The sequence below is a fragment of the Triticum dicoccoides genome, chromosome 7B (genome assembly GCF_002162155.2).
Source record: "Triticum dicoccoides isolate Atlit2015 ecotype Zavitan chromosome 7B, WEW_v2.0, whole genome shotgun sequence".
Lineage (NCBI taxonomy): Eukaryota > Viridiplantae > Streptophyta > Magnoliopsida > Poales > Poaceae > Triticum > Triticum dicoccoides.
Window position 1 is genome coordinate 61,904,307 of NC_041393.1, and position 15,940 is coordinate 61,920,246.

The window sequence follows — 15,940 nt, forward strand, 5'->3', positions numbered from 1 at the left end:
CTGTATTCGGATTGTGGCCGGGTAGACTTGTGGGCTTTAGGGTCCGTATGAGGCCCAAGTGTTGAGCCCGCGACGGACGCCTATATAAGTTGGAGGTGCCGCACACTCATGCAATTGATCGCTTCGACACCGTGACTAGGGTTTGCACGTGTTGCAAATAGCCACCTCCACTCGCCACCGACTCTGTGATCGGACCTAGCAGTCCCCCGCACGGTGTTCCTCCTACACGCGCGACCGTTAGAGGCGGTGCACTTGCGCCGCTCTGACAAACTTGTACATGGGATCGGACAACTGGCTGTTCGAGGGAGATCGGACGAGGAGGAGACGATCCACGCGGATGCACTGCCCCAACTCTTCTTCCGCTGCACGGCACTGCGCGTCTAGTGGTAACGATCTGTGATCCATCTCCCGTAGCATGTTCTTGGTTGTTCTGCGCATAGGAAAATATAAATTTGCAGTCGACGCACCCTACCGTAGATCCCAACACACCTGTGATGTGCAGTGTTGCATAGAACTAAAGAATAAGCTCTTCATTCCAATCAACTATGTCAGAGAAAAGTTGAGCGATCCTGCATCGTGAATCACACTAAGGACTGGAGAGAAGCAAGATATTGATTCCATATCCACGTGAGGAATATGCTCATTGTCGAAGACTTTGTCTTTGTTCAAAAGTAGTGAAGAATAGAAATTGGCCTAGCTGGCAGTCCAAAAGCACTTCCTTCTAAGAGAGCAGAGTCATAAGGATTGAATTCAGTGAAGAAAACATGCTATCCGAAGAAGTCATCAGCCTTGAATTTCTGCTTCTTTGAGAAGGGATCCTTTGGCTTGGGCTGAGGAGTGTCAGTCAATTGCATCACCACCTCAGGAATCTCAATCTCAGGATCCACAGACTAAGGAATTTTAGGCTCTTCTTCAGCTGTAGCCTGGGTCTCCAATTCTTCATTTACATTTTCTTCAGCACTAGTGGCTAGAAATTCTTCATGGACAGATGGGGTTGCATGAGGTTCTTCAGATCCCATTTGTACTTCAGTAGCAGCAGGGGACTGAGGAATTGCTTGAAGTGGAGTTAACATTGGAGAGTTGGGGTGATGACTTTCCCAAAAGTCATCATTTAGCACAGGTGTGGTACAACAAATGTCCACATCCTCATCTTCCATTTCTTCAACACCGGCCTCTTCAGCAGTAAACTAAGGCATAGGCGAGGAGACAACTGGTGTTGAAGGGATTGCATCCACTTCAATTTCTTCATCCAACTGCTCTGATGAAGCAGCAGAAGGAATTTGTTCATCTGATTCACTTGGTATCACATAATCTTCATCAAAAGGAACAAGGTCCTTTGATGGCATGAAAGAGACATGAACGACATCAATTGGGCTGTCAATTGAGCCTGTCAAAGGCTTCATCTTCTTCGGAGCTGAAGAATCTGATGAAGTTGATGCCTTCCTTTTCTTCACAGCTGCACGCTCTGCAGCCTTGGTCTTCTTCGCATATGATGCAGATGGAAGGATCGGAGTTGGTGTAGGCGAAGGAGGAGTAGAGGAATTTGGTTCAGTTTCTTCAGGCGCAGCTGATGCAGTTGCCATGACTTCTTCACTTTCTTAAGGCGCACCACTAGTGGATGCCCTGGCAATTTCTTCAGCGGCTGGAATGCAGTCATTAGCCCTGGTACTTTCATTTTCTTCAGCAGCCTAATTTTCATCAGCGGTGCTAGCATGTTCTTCAGTAGGCTAAGCAGATGCTTCAACCGGAGTGAGTTCAATATGCACAGGAGCAGCAACACTTGAAGTGAATGTCTTCGTCAAATTGACGAACCGGACCTTGGCGCCCTTCCAGTCAGCATAGTAGCGATTGAATTCATCACTCAGTTGCTTGATCTCAGCTTGCAAGGCAACGAGTTGATCTGGGGTAAGAGTGAGGACATTGTCCTTTAGGTAGCACTGCTTCTTGTACTGCGCTTTCTTTAGTCTTCTTGCTTCTTCAAATTTCCACTTTTCTTCTTCAATGAAGGAAGTCAAAACATGACTTTGACAAGGAGTGAGGTTCATCTCCGGCAAAGGCGTGTTTGGGTCCTTGTGCCATAGATCAATGAAGTCTAGGATCAACTTTGGATCCAATAACAATGGCACATTGCTGCCTTTGGCTCTAGCGGCCCTGGCCTGCCTGTCTATGATGATTTTGGCAAGTCCTTCATCATCAGCCTCATCATCAGAAGGCACTTGAAAGGCGACCTGCTTCTTATGAGGACTTGGTCGAGGGCCTCATCCAGGAGAGGCATTTTTCTTCAGCAGAGAGGGGCCAGTTGAGGAATTTAGTGCAGCTGAGGAACTCGCAGAAGCTCCTGAGGCAATTGAGATGCCTGTAGTCCTTTGGCACGTGGCGAGATGCACAGGTGCAGAGGATTTAGTTGGAGCAGCTGAAGACTTTGTCGGAGGAGATGATGACTTTGAAGGAGGAGCAGATTAAGGAATTGGCCATGAGGGCTTTGAAGAATCTGGCCGTGAGGGCATTGCTGAGGACCTTGGCCGTGAGGGCATTGAGGGTGAAGCACTTGGTTTGTGAGCTGGCTTCTTAGCCATGGCCTTCTTCGGCTTACTAGTAGAGGCCTTAGCAGCGGTAGTAGCAGCAGCAGAGTCTTCATTAAATTTCCTCACTACTTCCTTTGCTTGTTTGGCCAGTTTGGCCTGGCGCTTTGCCCATTCATCAGGATAATCCTCACCGTGCTTGTGGCTAGTGGGATCTGCCAATTGGCCAGGTGCCAATGGAGGTCTTGGGCATGGAGGGTTGAGTGCGAATTTCTTCATATACTTGGGAGTGACATATCTGTAGTCCCTCCATTCCCGTGCCCATCTCCTCTCAATCTTTTGAATGCGCACCTTGCGCTGATTTTTATCTTCCTTAACAAATTTGGCCTCATCAGGAGTGCAGTATCCAGCATAAATATCATCAAGGATCTCAAATGCTGTGTTGACCTCAGGCCTCTTTCCACCCTTCTATGGATTATTACCGTCAGCCATTTTCTTCAGCTGGGGAATATGAACAACTGAAGTTTCTGAAGAGGTGTGCAATTTTTCTTCAAGGAACGCTGCAAATGAGTTAAGTTGATGAGAACCTAGTGATTCACCAGCAAACATGAGTACCTATGAACAGAGTATAGTTGTGAGGAATTTGGAGAGGTCATATGCGTTCTCAGAAGGTTTTTCAAAAAGAACAAGTTTGAGGAATTTGACCAGATGAGTCTTGAAGAATTTCACTAAGCGAGCTTTGTATTAGGTTCTAGAGTTGTATAAATTGAAAATCCACACAATTGAGGAATCTTGAAGAAAATCATTACTTAGAGAAACGAATCAAGGGAAGATGACATTTGAGGTGTTCAGTGTATGAAGATTTGAAGAATAAACACCTTTGAAGATTTTCAAGAAAACATTTGAATCAAAGAGGGTAGTTAAAGTAACTTTTAATTACCCTTGATAAAGAACACGGCGAACTGGGAAGTGTAGATGTGAAGTTCGTCAGTTCAGATCTTCCACGCCCTAACTCAGCAGAGGAAGACAGCTACGGCGACGACGGAGTGAAGAAATCCGCAACCGACGTGAGTAAGATGGAGACGAGGTCGAGGCAGTGAAGCTCTTCCTCACCGGCGGTGATGAAGTAGCGGCGGCGTTAGGGTTTGAGAACCTCGAGCGGGAGTGAGAATGAGTAGAGTAAAAATAAAGTGAGGAAGAGGCGGGGGTATTTATAGTGGAAGTGAAAAACTGTAGGCCTGAGGAAATCGGACGAACGTGCCCCTGGCCCTTTTCATTCGCTTAACATGTGTCACCCACGTACTGAGAGGTGACGATCGTGTAATATCGCAGGTGAATAGATAAGTATTGTCATGGGATGCGGAACGGTTTAAGCGGCAAAGCCGAAAATTTAGATAAGATAAGTAAAAAGTTCAATTTGCAATTTCTTCAGCTGACAAGGACACAGTGAAGATTTTGACGAGTTTCAAACAGAATGCACATGAAGAATTTGTGAACAGACTGGGTTGAGTTTAGCATAGAGGGGGAAGGGTCCGATCGCATTCACTTAGCAGAAAAAATCAACTTGAATAATTAGCAATAAGTGAATGCTGTAGAGGACATAAACTCTCTCTCTCTATACACACACACACACACACACACACACACACACATATATATATATATATACATATATATTCAAATGAAGAACAACACCGGAAGGAGTGAAGACAATGCAAAGTTGAAGAATTTGAAAAACTGAGGAATTTCAAAAAACGAAGAAAAACTCAAATTGAAGATTTTCAACTTTGGTTGGTGGCGTAACCCACCGTATAAGAAAGCTGATTTCAGACACCGCGTACAATTGTCGTAGGGCTCTGAGAATCAATTCTTCATTCATTTCTTCACACTTAGATGGTTAGTCTTCATTGATTGAAGAAAAACATTACTTTGTGTGTTGCGCATCTAAGTCATCAAGTCAGCATAAGTGTTAGGATGTATGTCCTTTTCAGAGAACATTCGAAGATTCTAGGATATTTAGCTCATACCGCAACTTGCTAAATCTCTTCTAATCCAAGGGCTTAGTGAAGATATCGACTAGCTGGTCTTCAGTGCTTGCGTGGTCGATGGAGATGTCGCCCTTCAACAAATGATCACGAAGAAAATGATGACAAATCTGGATGTGCTTGGTCTTCGAGTGCTGAACTGGGTTATGAGCAATCTTGATAGCGCTCTCATTGTCGCAGTAGAGAGGCACATTCTTCACGGTGGTGTTGTAGTCCTTGGGTGTTTGCTTCATCCATAGTAATTGAGCACATCACGATCCAGCAGCAATGTACTTAGCTTCTGCAGTGGAGAGTGATACACAGTTCTGTTTCTTCGAGGACCAACAGACCAAAGATCGTCCGAGGAAATGGCATGTGCCAGATGTTGACTTGCGGTCCACACGATCACCAGCATAGTTAGAATCTGAATACCATAATCCAAGTGTTGGTGTGTGAGCTAGATATCGAAGAACATGCTTCACAACCTTATGGTGTGATTCCTTCGGTGTAGCTTGAAATCAGGCACACATGCAAACACTAAGCATAATATCCGGCCTAGATGCACATAGGTACAATAAGGATCCAATCATGGAGCGGTATACCTTTTGATCGAAGTCTTTACCATTTTCATCAGTGCATAGATGGCCATTTGTGGGCATTGGAATTTTAACCCCTTTGCAATCTTGCATGCCAAATTTCCTCAATACATCTTTGAGGTATTTCTCCTGAGATATGAATATTCCATTGTGCTATTGATGAATTTGAAGACCTAAAAAGAATTTCAATTCTCCCATCATAGACATTTGATATTCTTCACTCATCATATAGGCAAATTCATCACTGTAACGTTGGTCAGTACAGCCAAAAATGATATCATCAACATAAATTTGGCACACAAACAATTCACCATCATAAGATTTAGTGAACCGGGTTTGAAGCCTTTCTTCATGAGGAATTCCTTCAAAGTATCATACCACGCCCGAGGGGCCTGCTTGAGGCCATACAGGGCCTTATTGAGTCTGAAGACTTTGTCAGGATGCTTTGGATCTTCAAAACCTGGGGGTTGAGCAACATATACTTCTTACATCCATTTGTTGTAAGATAATATCATGATGGTTAGCATAAGCAAGTAATATGCGAATAGCCTCAAGTCTAGCAACAGGTGCAAAAGTTTCATTGAAATCAGTTCCTTCAACATGTGTGTAGCCTTGAGCTACAAGCCGTGCCTTATTCCTCACCACAAGGCCATTTTCATCTTGCTTGTTGCGGTAGATCCACTTTGTGCCAATGATGTTGTGCTTGCGAGGATCTGGGCATTAGACTAGTTCCAGATGTTGTTGAGCTCGAACTGATGTAATTCTTCTTGCATAGCTTGAATCCACTTAGGCTCCAGAAATGCTTCATCTACCTTAGTGGGCTCTGTGATAGAGACAAAAGCAAAGTGCCCACAGAAGTTAGACAAATGTGAAGCTTTTGAGTGTGTGAGAGGACCTGGTGCTTCAATGTCATCGATGATCTTCTCGACCTGCACTTTGTTTGCAATGCGAGGATGAGCGGGTTGTCTTCGAGGAATTTGGTCCGCATTTTCTTCAGGAGCATTTTCCTAGCACTATTTTCTTCAGGTGCGCCAGCTCGACGTTCTTCACGTTCTGGAATGAATTCTTCAGCGGATTCTTCGGTAGGAATGACATCCTCAGTAGCCTTGAACTTGATAGATTCATCAGGTGGTGCTTCATCTAGCACAGAAGGTAGGTGCTCTCTTTGCGAGCCTTTAGTTTCATCGAACCGCACATCTACAATTTCAACAACCTTGTGGAGAACGTTGTTGAAGACTTTTTAGGTGTGCGAGTCCTTTCAGTAACCAAGCATAAAACCCTCATGTGCTTTCGGTGCAAATTTAGAATTGTGATGAGGATCTCTAATCCAACATTTAGCACCGAAGACTTTGAAGTAACTCACATTGGGTTTCTTGTCAGTGAGGAGTTCACAAGTAGTCTTCTTGAAGAATTTGTGAAGATATACTCTATTGATGATGTGGCACACAATATCAATTGCCTCAATCCAGAAACAACGAGGCGTCTTGTATTCATCAAGCATAGTGCAAGCCATCTCAACAAGAGTTCTATTCTTGCGCTGCACGACGCCATTCTGCTGAGGAGTATAAGGAGTAGATAACTCATGAGTAATACCAAGTTCATCAAGATAGTCATCAAGACCGGAATTCTTGAACTCAGTCCCATTGTCACTTCTGATGTGCTTGATCTTCACACCAAAGTTGGTTGAAGCCCCTCGAGGAAAATCGTTTGAAGACTTCCTGCACCTCATGTTTGCAAGTGACAATGTGCACCCATGTGTAACGAGAATAATCATCAACAATAACAATGCCATATGGAGATGCATCATTTGTAACAGCAGAATAATGATTAGGACCAAAGAGATCCATGTGAAGCAATTCAAATGGTTGAGAGGTAGCCATGATAGTCTTCGCTGGATGCTTGGCCTTTGTCATCTTTCCAGCTTCACAGGCTCCGCATAAGTGATCCTTGAGGAATTTGACATTCTCAATGCCAATGACATGCTTCTTCTTCGCAAGCGTGTGCAAATTCCTCATGCCAACATGACCAAGTCGTCCATGCCATAGCTAGCCTTCTGAAGCTTTTGCATGTAGGCATACTGTCGGTTGTGGTCCTATAGAGAAATCAACAATATACAAGTCTCCTCTCCTAAATCCCTCGAAGACTTTGGAATTGTCAGCTTCCATGATCACAACACAATGATATTTTCCAAAGACAACAACCATATCGAGATCACAAAGCATTGAGACAGACATGAGGTTGTATCCTAAGGACTCGACAAGCATGACTTTGTCCATGTGTTAACCCTTTGAGATCGCAACCTTACCTAGACCCAATACCTGACTTTTGCCTTTGTCAGCGAAGATAATATGCTTCAGATGCGATGGTGATAAAGGAGCATCCATCAATAGATTCTTGTCACCAGTCATGGGATTCGTACATCCACTATCGAGGACCCACTCATTGGCTTTGGGTTGATCATCTTGCAGATGAATTAGCGCAACTTACAAACTCATATACTTCATCGGTGAAGAATATGACATCAATATCATCAGATCAATTTCATCAAGCAATAGAACAAATAGAATAGCATGAGGATGTGAGAAATGAAAGTTCATTTCTTCATGATTAGCCTGCGTCCTTTCATGCATTCTTCAGGTCTCCAGCAAATTTTTTAGATGTTTTAAGCATGTCTGGAGACCTGACCCTGCATAAGAGATTAGTTCTTTTTCTTCACCACCCACATCTGAAGGGGTGGCAATGAATTCATCACTCTGTGAGCACCATATGAGAAAGGTGGCATAGAAGCCAGTCCACTTCGTTTCTAATAAGAGGGGTTATGATAAGCATATGAATAAGCAGATAAATTCTTCGAGGACTTATGAACATAATGGTTACAAGAATAATGCTCATATTCATAGCCCTTAGCCTTTCCCTGTGAAATAGAGGGGTTAGCACGATGATAATCATATGAGGACTTTGATCCTTTTGAGGATTTGATCCTCGTGAGGAATTTGGTCCGTATGAGGACTTGGATCCATATGAAGAATTTGGTCTGTATGAGGACTTGGATCCATATGAAGAATTTGGTCCATATGAAGAATATGATCTGGAGTTCCTATTCTTCACAGGTGGTGTCATGATGACATTCACCTGAAGACTTTCAAGGCAACTTTTGGGACCCTAGATTTTCTTCATAGGGGAACCGTTCTTGCAGTTAGTGCCAACATATCTAGCAAATACTTCACCATTCTGATACTTGAACAGTTTATAGTTGGAGTCAAATGACTCATCAGAAGAATGAGGAGATTCACATGTAAAGCCAGATAAATTGGATGGATCAACTAGAGGTCCCTTTGCAGCAACCCATGAGGTTTTGGGGTACTGCTCAGGCTTCCAATATGTTCCATCAGCATTGAGTTTCCTCTCAAAGGCAATACCCTCTTTCCTAGGGTTCCTGTTGAGGATCTGCTTTTTAAGCACATCACAAAGATTCTGATGCCCTTTGAGGCTTTTGTACATGCATGTCATGTACAATTCCTTAAGACCTGCATCATCAGTGATACTAGCAATGTCCTCAGATGAGGAATTAGTGACAGCAGAGATAGGTGAAGAATTTGTAGCATTAGAAGCATTTGAACATTCAGGTGCAGAATTAGCAGATTCACGTTCAATGCACTTCAGACATGGAGGAACAAATTCTTCCTGAGTAGCGCCGATTTGTTGAGCAAGTAATGAATCATGCTCCTTCTGAAGATCTTCACAACTCACCCTTAGCTTCTCAAGATCTTGCTTTCTTTGAAGGAATTCATAGGAAATCTTCTCGTGATCAGATAAGAGAGTGTTATGACGACCTTGAAGGTTGTCAAACTTGGACTGAAGTCTCTAAAGATTTTCAGTCAAGGTTTTAGTGCGATCCATTTCTTCACCCAACATATCATCACTTTTATCTAGCATGTTTTGAACCTTTTCAAAAGCCTTTTGTTGTTTCACAGCAATCTTAGCAAGTTTAGAGTAGCTGGGCTTGAGATTTTCATTAGATTCATCCTCACTAGATTCAGAGGAGGCGTATTTAGTTACCTTGGCACCTTTTGCCATGAAGCAATAGGTGGGAGCGTAGTCATCATTGCCTTCATCAGCCTTGTTGGTGAAGCCATTTTCTTCTGAGTTGAAGATAGACTTACTGACAAATGCAGTAGCCAGAGCTAGGCTCGCCACACTAGACACGGACTCCTCAGATGCCTCCTCGTCCTCATGTTCCTCAGATTCAGCCTCAGAGTCCATTTCCTTGCCAATGAATGCCCGAGCCTTCTTGGAGTTGCTCTTCTTGTGAGATGAAGACTTCAAGGATTTTGATGATGAAGACTTTGAAGATTTCTTCTTCTTCTTTGCGTCATCAGAACTGTAGTCCTTGTATTTCTTCTCCTTTGATTCCTTATCCCACTAAGGACAATCTTGAATGTAGTGACCAGGTTTCTTGCATTTGTGGGATAGCCTCTTCTTGTAGTCACTGGATGAGGAATCATTTCTCCTTGAGGGTTTTCCAAAGCGACCACATCTTGAGAACTTCTGAAATTTCTTCACGAGTAGTGCTAGTTCCTGGCTCAGTTCTTCAGGATCACCAAGGCTGCTAGCAGAGTCCTCATCTTCATACTTAGAGACTGCCTTGGCCTTCAGAGCACGTGGTCTGCCATAGCTCGAACCATAGAGATCTCTGTTCTCAGCATGCTGGAACTCATGAGTATTTAGCCTATCGAGGATATCAGCAGGATCAAGTGACTTGTAATCAGCACATTCTTGAATCATCATTGCTAGAGTGTCAAATGAAGAATCGAGCGATCTCAGCAATTTCTTCACCACCTCATGCTCGGTGATGTCAGTGGCGCCAAGAGCTTGTAGCTCATTTGAGATGTTAGTGAGGCGATCAAAGGTTTGCTGAAAATTTTCATTGTCGAGTCTTTTGAAGCGGTTGAAGAGGTTGCAAAGAATGTCAACACGAGAATCACGTTGAGTTGAGACTCCTTCATTCACTTTGGACAACCTATCCTAGATAAGCTTAGCAGTTTCCAAAGCACTCACTCTTCCATACTGCCCTTTGCTCAGATGGCCACATATAATATTCTTCGCTCGAGAATCGAGTTGCTTGAATCTCTTCACATCAGTAGTGTTCAGAGAGGGTGTGACTGAGGGAACACCATTTTCCACAACATACTGGAGATCATTATCAATTGCCTCAAGATGCATTCGCCTCTTATTCTTCCAGTAGGGGTAGTCTGTTCCATCGAAGGTAGGACACCCAACAGAGACCTTGATCATACCTGCGGTCGACAGAACTAAAACACTAAGCAGTTAACAAAAATCACACAGAACAAGGGAGTACCTTGCTCTAATACCAATTGAAAGTGCGTTATATCGACTAGAGGGGGGGTGAATAGGCGATTTTTCTGAATTCTTCACTGAGGAATTTGCTGGTGAGGAAATTCCTAAATGAAGATCTACTTGCAGCGGAATAAGTACTCAAAAGTAAACATAGCAGAACACAAGCATAGTCATCATGATGAAATGAAGACAAGCACAGAGTACAGAAAGCGTAAGCACATGATAACACAGGATGAAGACGGACAGACTGAAGATATTGAACTGAGGAAATAGAGAAACTCTTTAGTCAAGGTCTTCAAACAGATATGAACAAGCACAAACAACAGAAATAGGAAATGAAAGATTTGAGGAAATAGAACCAGTAGGCTTGGTGAAGACAATGATTTGGTAGACCAGTTCCAACTGCTGTCTCAGTTGTACGTCTGGTTGGAGCGGATGAGTATTTAAACTCGAGGACACACAGTCCCGGACACCCAGTCCTGAAGATGCAGTCCGGGACACCTAGTCCTCACCATATTCTCCTTGAGCTAAGATCACACAGACCCCGCCCAATCACTCGTTTTAAGTCTTCAGGTGACTTCCAAACCTTCACAGACTAGGTCACTCGGTGATCCACAATTCCTCTTGGATGCTCTAGACCTTGATGCCTAACCATCTGGAAGAAGCACAGTCTTCAAAGGTAACAAGCGTCGGATCTACGCAGGATCAATCTCTTCAGTGATGCTCAATCACTTTGGGTTGTAGGTGTGTTGGGTTTGGGTTTTTCCTCACTTGATGATTTTCGCTCAAAGTCCTCGGAGGACGGGAAGCTCTCAAATGACAATTGTCAGTTTCTCTCGGAGCAACCAACCAGCTAGTGCTTGTAGGGGGCGGCTATTTATAGCCTAGGGAGCAGCCCAACATGATAATACATAAATGCCCTTCAATGATATGACCGTTAGGTGGGTAGATATTTTTGGGACAGCTGGCGCATAGCACAGCAACGGTCGGGATTTTGACTCTCAAATTCCTCAGGGCTATCATGTTCCTCACTGTGTAGGCAATCGGCACTGGCGAATTCCTAACTCCTCAGTCAGAACAAATTCCTCAGAGACCAGAAGAACTTCATCTCTGTCACTGAAGAATATGACTGGACTGTATGAGATTTCCAATGGCTTCACTCGAAGGGATTGGTAGGTGTAGGATTTTGAGTTGAGCATCACATGGAAATTTTTCTTTAGTATTTCCTCGACCCCCTTTAACAGCACGGTGTTTCCTATGACTCAAGAAAGAGAAAATGAAACTACGAAAACAAAAGTCTTCACACTTCATGTTCCTCGAATGATTGCCAAGTCTTCAAGGTCACACCAATTTCTTCACTTCAAAGTCTTCAAAAAGTCTTCAGAAATCCTAAGTCTTCAGTTGAAGAACTTCATTTTTAGGGGTCGACTTTCTCTGTAAATATCAAACTCCTCTTATACTTATAGACCTGTGTACACTCACAAACGCATCAGTCCCTTAACCTATAAGTCTTCAATACACCAAAATCACTAAGGGGCACTAGATGCACTTACAGCACCCCAGCTCAGAGGACTGAATGGGCCTAGCGTGCCCATGGATCTGAGTCTTTTTATACATAGTGCAAATTAGCATCAAGCACAACCTTGTATTTTTGCTTCGCATGATGAAGTGGGGGATATGTCCAAAGTACGTCATGACCGATCATGACCTCCATGGAGAGTCAGTTGTCCAACCACTGGCCCTTAATGTCACTTACCTCGGTTATTAAGAATTAGTTCAGACCATCCTAAAAAAATTACTTCAGAAAAATGCATTGAGCGTTCAGTGACTACACCTCATTTATCCCCAAGGAATTGCTTTCCACTACCATACTAATCCTTTCTGTCACTGGATTTCTGAATAGAGTTCCACGCATCCTCGCTTCTTACCTTCTCCTTGATCAATCCCAGGGATCTTGAGTACCTACAGGGCCTTTTAAAAGTGCTAGTTATCGACTAGAGGGGGGGTGAATAGGCGGTTTTTATGAAAGTCTTCAAAACACGGGGGCTTTGAAGACAAACAATGGCAATGAACCTATTGATATGCAGTGGAAGCTAGACTACACTAGGCAAGCCATAGTCAAGTAAGCAATGAAGTGAAAGCACGAAGACTATCAGCAGCTAGGTAGTAAGGATTGGGATGGAAGATAGTATTAAGCCAAGCAACAACAATGTTCACACAGTGAAGACAATCAGATCATGCAGGGAGGCAATGACTTCACGAAGACAAATTGTAAGTAAAGAGAGGTAAAGGATAGAACCAGTTGCTTGGAGAGGACAAGGATTTGTTGGACCAGTTCCAGTTGCTGTGATAACTGTATGTCTGGTTAGGGAGGCTGAGATTCAAGTCAGAAGACTGTGTCTTCACCTTATTCCCATTGAGCTTTGTTCACCGGCAATCCACAATGACTCTTGGATGCTCAGAACGGGACGCCTAACTGGCTGGAGGATTTACAGTACTCGAGTCTAACAAGTCTTCAAATCACGCGGACAGAAAGACTTCAGTGATGCCCAACACTCTTTGGCTCTGGGTGTTTTGGGTTTTGTCCTCGCAAGAATCTCTCTATCAAATGCTTCGGAGGTGGGTTGCTCTCAATCGACAAAAGTCGTGCACTAACTCTGAGTAGCCACCAATTTATGGTGTAGGGGGTGGGCTATTTATAGCCAGGAGGCAACCTGACCTGATTTGTCCAAAATGACCCTATGTCACTAAGGAACTGACGTGTGTCCAATGGTCAAATTTCAAACACACGCGATAGCTTGACTTGGGCTACAAGTAAAGCTGACTCATCCAGCTCTAGATAAGATTTTCTCTCATTGTCTTCGCTCGAAGACATAGGATTTGGTTGAGCATCACATCAGTCACTCTGACTTTGTTCACTTGGACCCCACTTAACAGTACGGTGGTTCCTATGACTCAACAAAGAAGAAAAGGAAACTATAAAACAACTATGTCTTCACACTCCATAGTCTTCATGCGATGTCTTCTCATGTCATAGTCTTCAATGTGAATATCTTCATAGACCACCATTGTCTTCAATGTCTTCACACATTTTTAGGGGTCATCTCGGGTAGGTAAACCGGATCAATATGGGACTACTACCTGTGTTATCCTGCAATTCTCACAAACACATTAGTCCCTCAACCAAGTTTGTCATCAATACTCCAAAACCAACTAGGGGTGGCACTAGATGCACTTACAATCTCCCCCTTTTTGGTGGTTGATGACAAATTGGTTGACGTTTTCAACGGGGATAAAAGTATGTGAAAGTTTATGGATTAAGGCATTGTCTTCATAAGTAGCAAAAGGCTCCCTCAGAAGATGTGCATATAAGTAGTTTGCTTTTGAATGCAAATGCACATGGCAAGTTTTACTTTGTGGAGATCCTCTTTGTCGGTGTCAAAACTGGCGGATCTCGGGTAGGGGGTCCCGAACTGTGCGTCTAGGCGGATAGTAACAAGAGACAAGGGACACGATGTTTTTACCCAGGTTCGAGCCCTCTCGGTGGAGGTAAAACCCTACTCCTGCTTGATTAATATTGATGGTATGGGTAGTACAAGAGTTGATCTACCACGAGATCAGAGAGGCTAAACCCTAGAAGCTAGCCTATGGTATGATTGTTGTCTGTCCTACGGACTAAGACTCTCCAGTTTATATAGACATTGGAGAGGGCTAGGGTTACACAGAGTCGGTTACAATGGGAGGAGATCTACATATCCGTATTGCCAAGCTTGCCTTCCACGCCAAGGAAAGTCCCATCCGGACACGGGACGAAGTCTTCAATCTTATATCTTCATAGTCCAGGAATCCGGCCAAAGGTCATAGTACGGCAATCCGTACACCCCCTAATCCAGGACTCCCTCAGTAGCCCCTGAACTAGGCTTCAATGATGATGAGTCCGGCGTGCAAGTTGTCTTCGGCATTGCAAGGCGGGTTCCTCCTCCGAATACTTCATAGAAGATGTTTGAACACAAGGATATTGTCCGGCTCTGCAAAATAAGTTCCACATACCACCGTAGAGAGAATAATATTTGTAGAAATCTAATCTGCTGACGTACTCTATAGCGTGACATCATGCCACAGCCTAGCCTTTATTCGAATCATTTTATTGTCCCACCTCATCGCTTTTAGTGAGGCGGTTTCCTTGGCACGTCTTGTCAAAGCAGAGATCATGTCCCCTTATTCAAGGATTCTCATCAATACAGGCGTGGGTAACCCAACCGCGCCATTGGTATGACTTCTTATCTAAAAGCGAGTCCCAAACGATCACGGGGAGGGATCTTGGTATTCATCCTCTTTATAAAGAGACCAAGGCTTGACTCCTTTATTCCAATCCCATCAAATCCGCCTCTCGCCTCGAGTTCCAACACCAAAAGCTCCAGATTCAGGCGCTTCGGACCTTAGATGATGTCCGGATCTGACCTCCAAGGCCGGTGGATGCCTTCCTCCGTTACGGAAGAAGACGTCCGAAAGCTGAGGGATGCTAGGTACCTAACCGGTGAAATCTTGCATCGGCTGCCTGCTCAAGGGCAGGCTATTCCCACTCCCCATCCCAGTGAGAGCGTGGTGTTTGCATCTCACTTCCTTCGGGGGCTAGGCTTCCCAATTGATCCCTTCATGAGGGGGCTCATGTTTTATTACGGGCTGGAATTTCACGACTTAGCTCCGGAGTCCATCCTCCAAATCTCATCGTTCATTGTTGTGTGTGAGGCCTTCCTCCATATTACTCCCCACTTCGGACTGTGGCTTAAGACCTTCAAGGTAGAACCAAAGATAATCGAGGGGCAGCATGCTGAGTGCGGAGGTGCTATTATAAGCAAGATTGCCGATGCTCCATGGCCCGAGGGCTCTTTTCAAGAGGAGTTCGGGTTATGGCAACGAGAGTGGTTTTATGTCATGGCTCCCAGGGGCACCACATGGGTGGCGCCACCTGCTTTTCGCTCGGGACCCCCACCACGGCTAGCATCATGGGTCAATAAAGGGCTTAACTGGGGGCCGTCCAACGACGTGCCCCTGCTGCAGGGCCGCATTCAAGATCTCCTAGAAAGAGATATCAATTTGGCTGTAGTGGCGCAGGTTATGCTGATCCGCCGCATACTACCCTGCAAGCGTCGCCCCCTCCGCCTGTGGGAATTTAATCCGGAAGGACCGCGAGTCCTCCAACATTTTATGGGCACAACGCCCCTGGAGATGTATAAATTGTTCTTCGGATCACAATCAATGTGTCCTAACTCGTCCGAGGACGCAGGTCTGAGCTGCAATCGCCCAGACAGTCAAGTAAGTAGCCCTGTAGCCGGACACGCTACCCGTATGTTTATCATAAAACTGCCCTTAAAAGAGCTATCCTTCAAACAGGAGTGGATAGTGAAAGCAAAGCTTATCAGGTGTCCGGCCCCCCTCC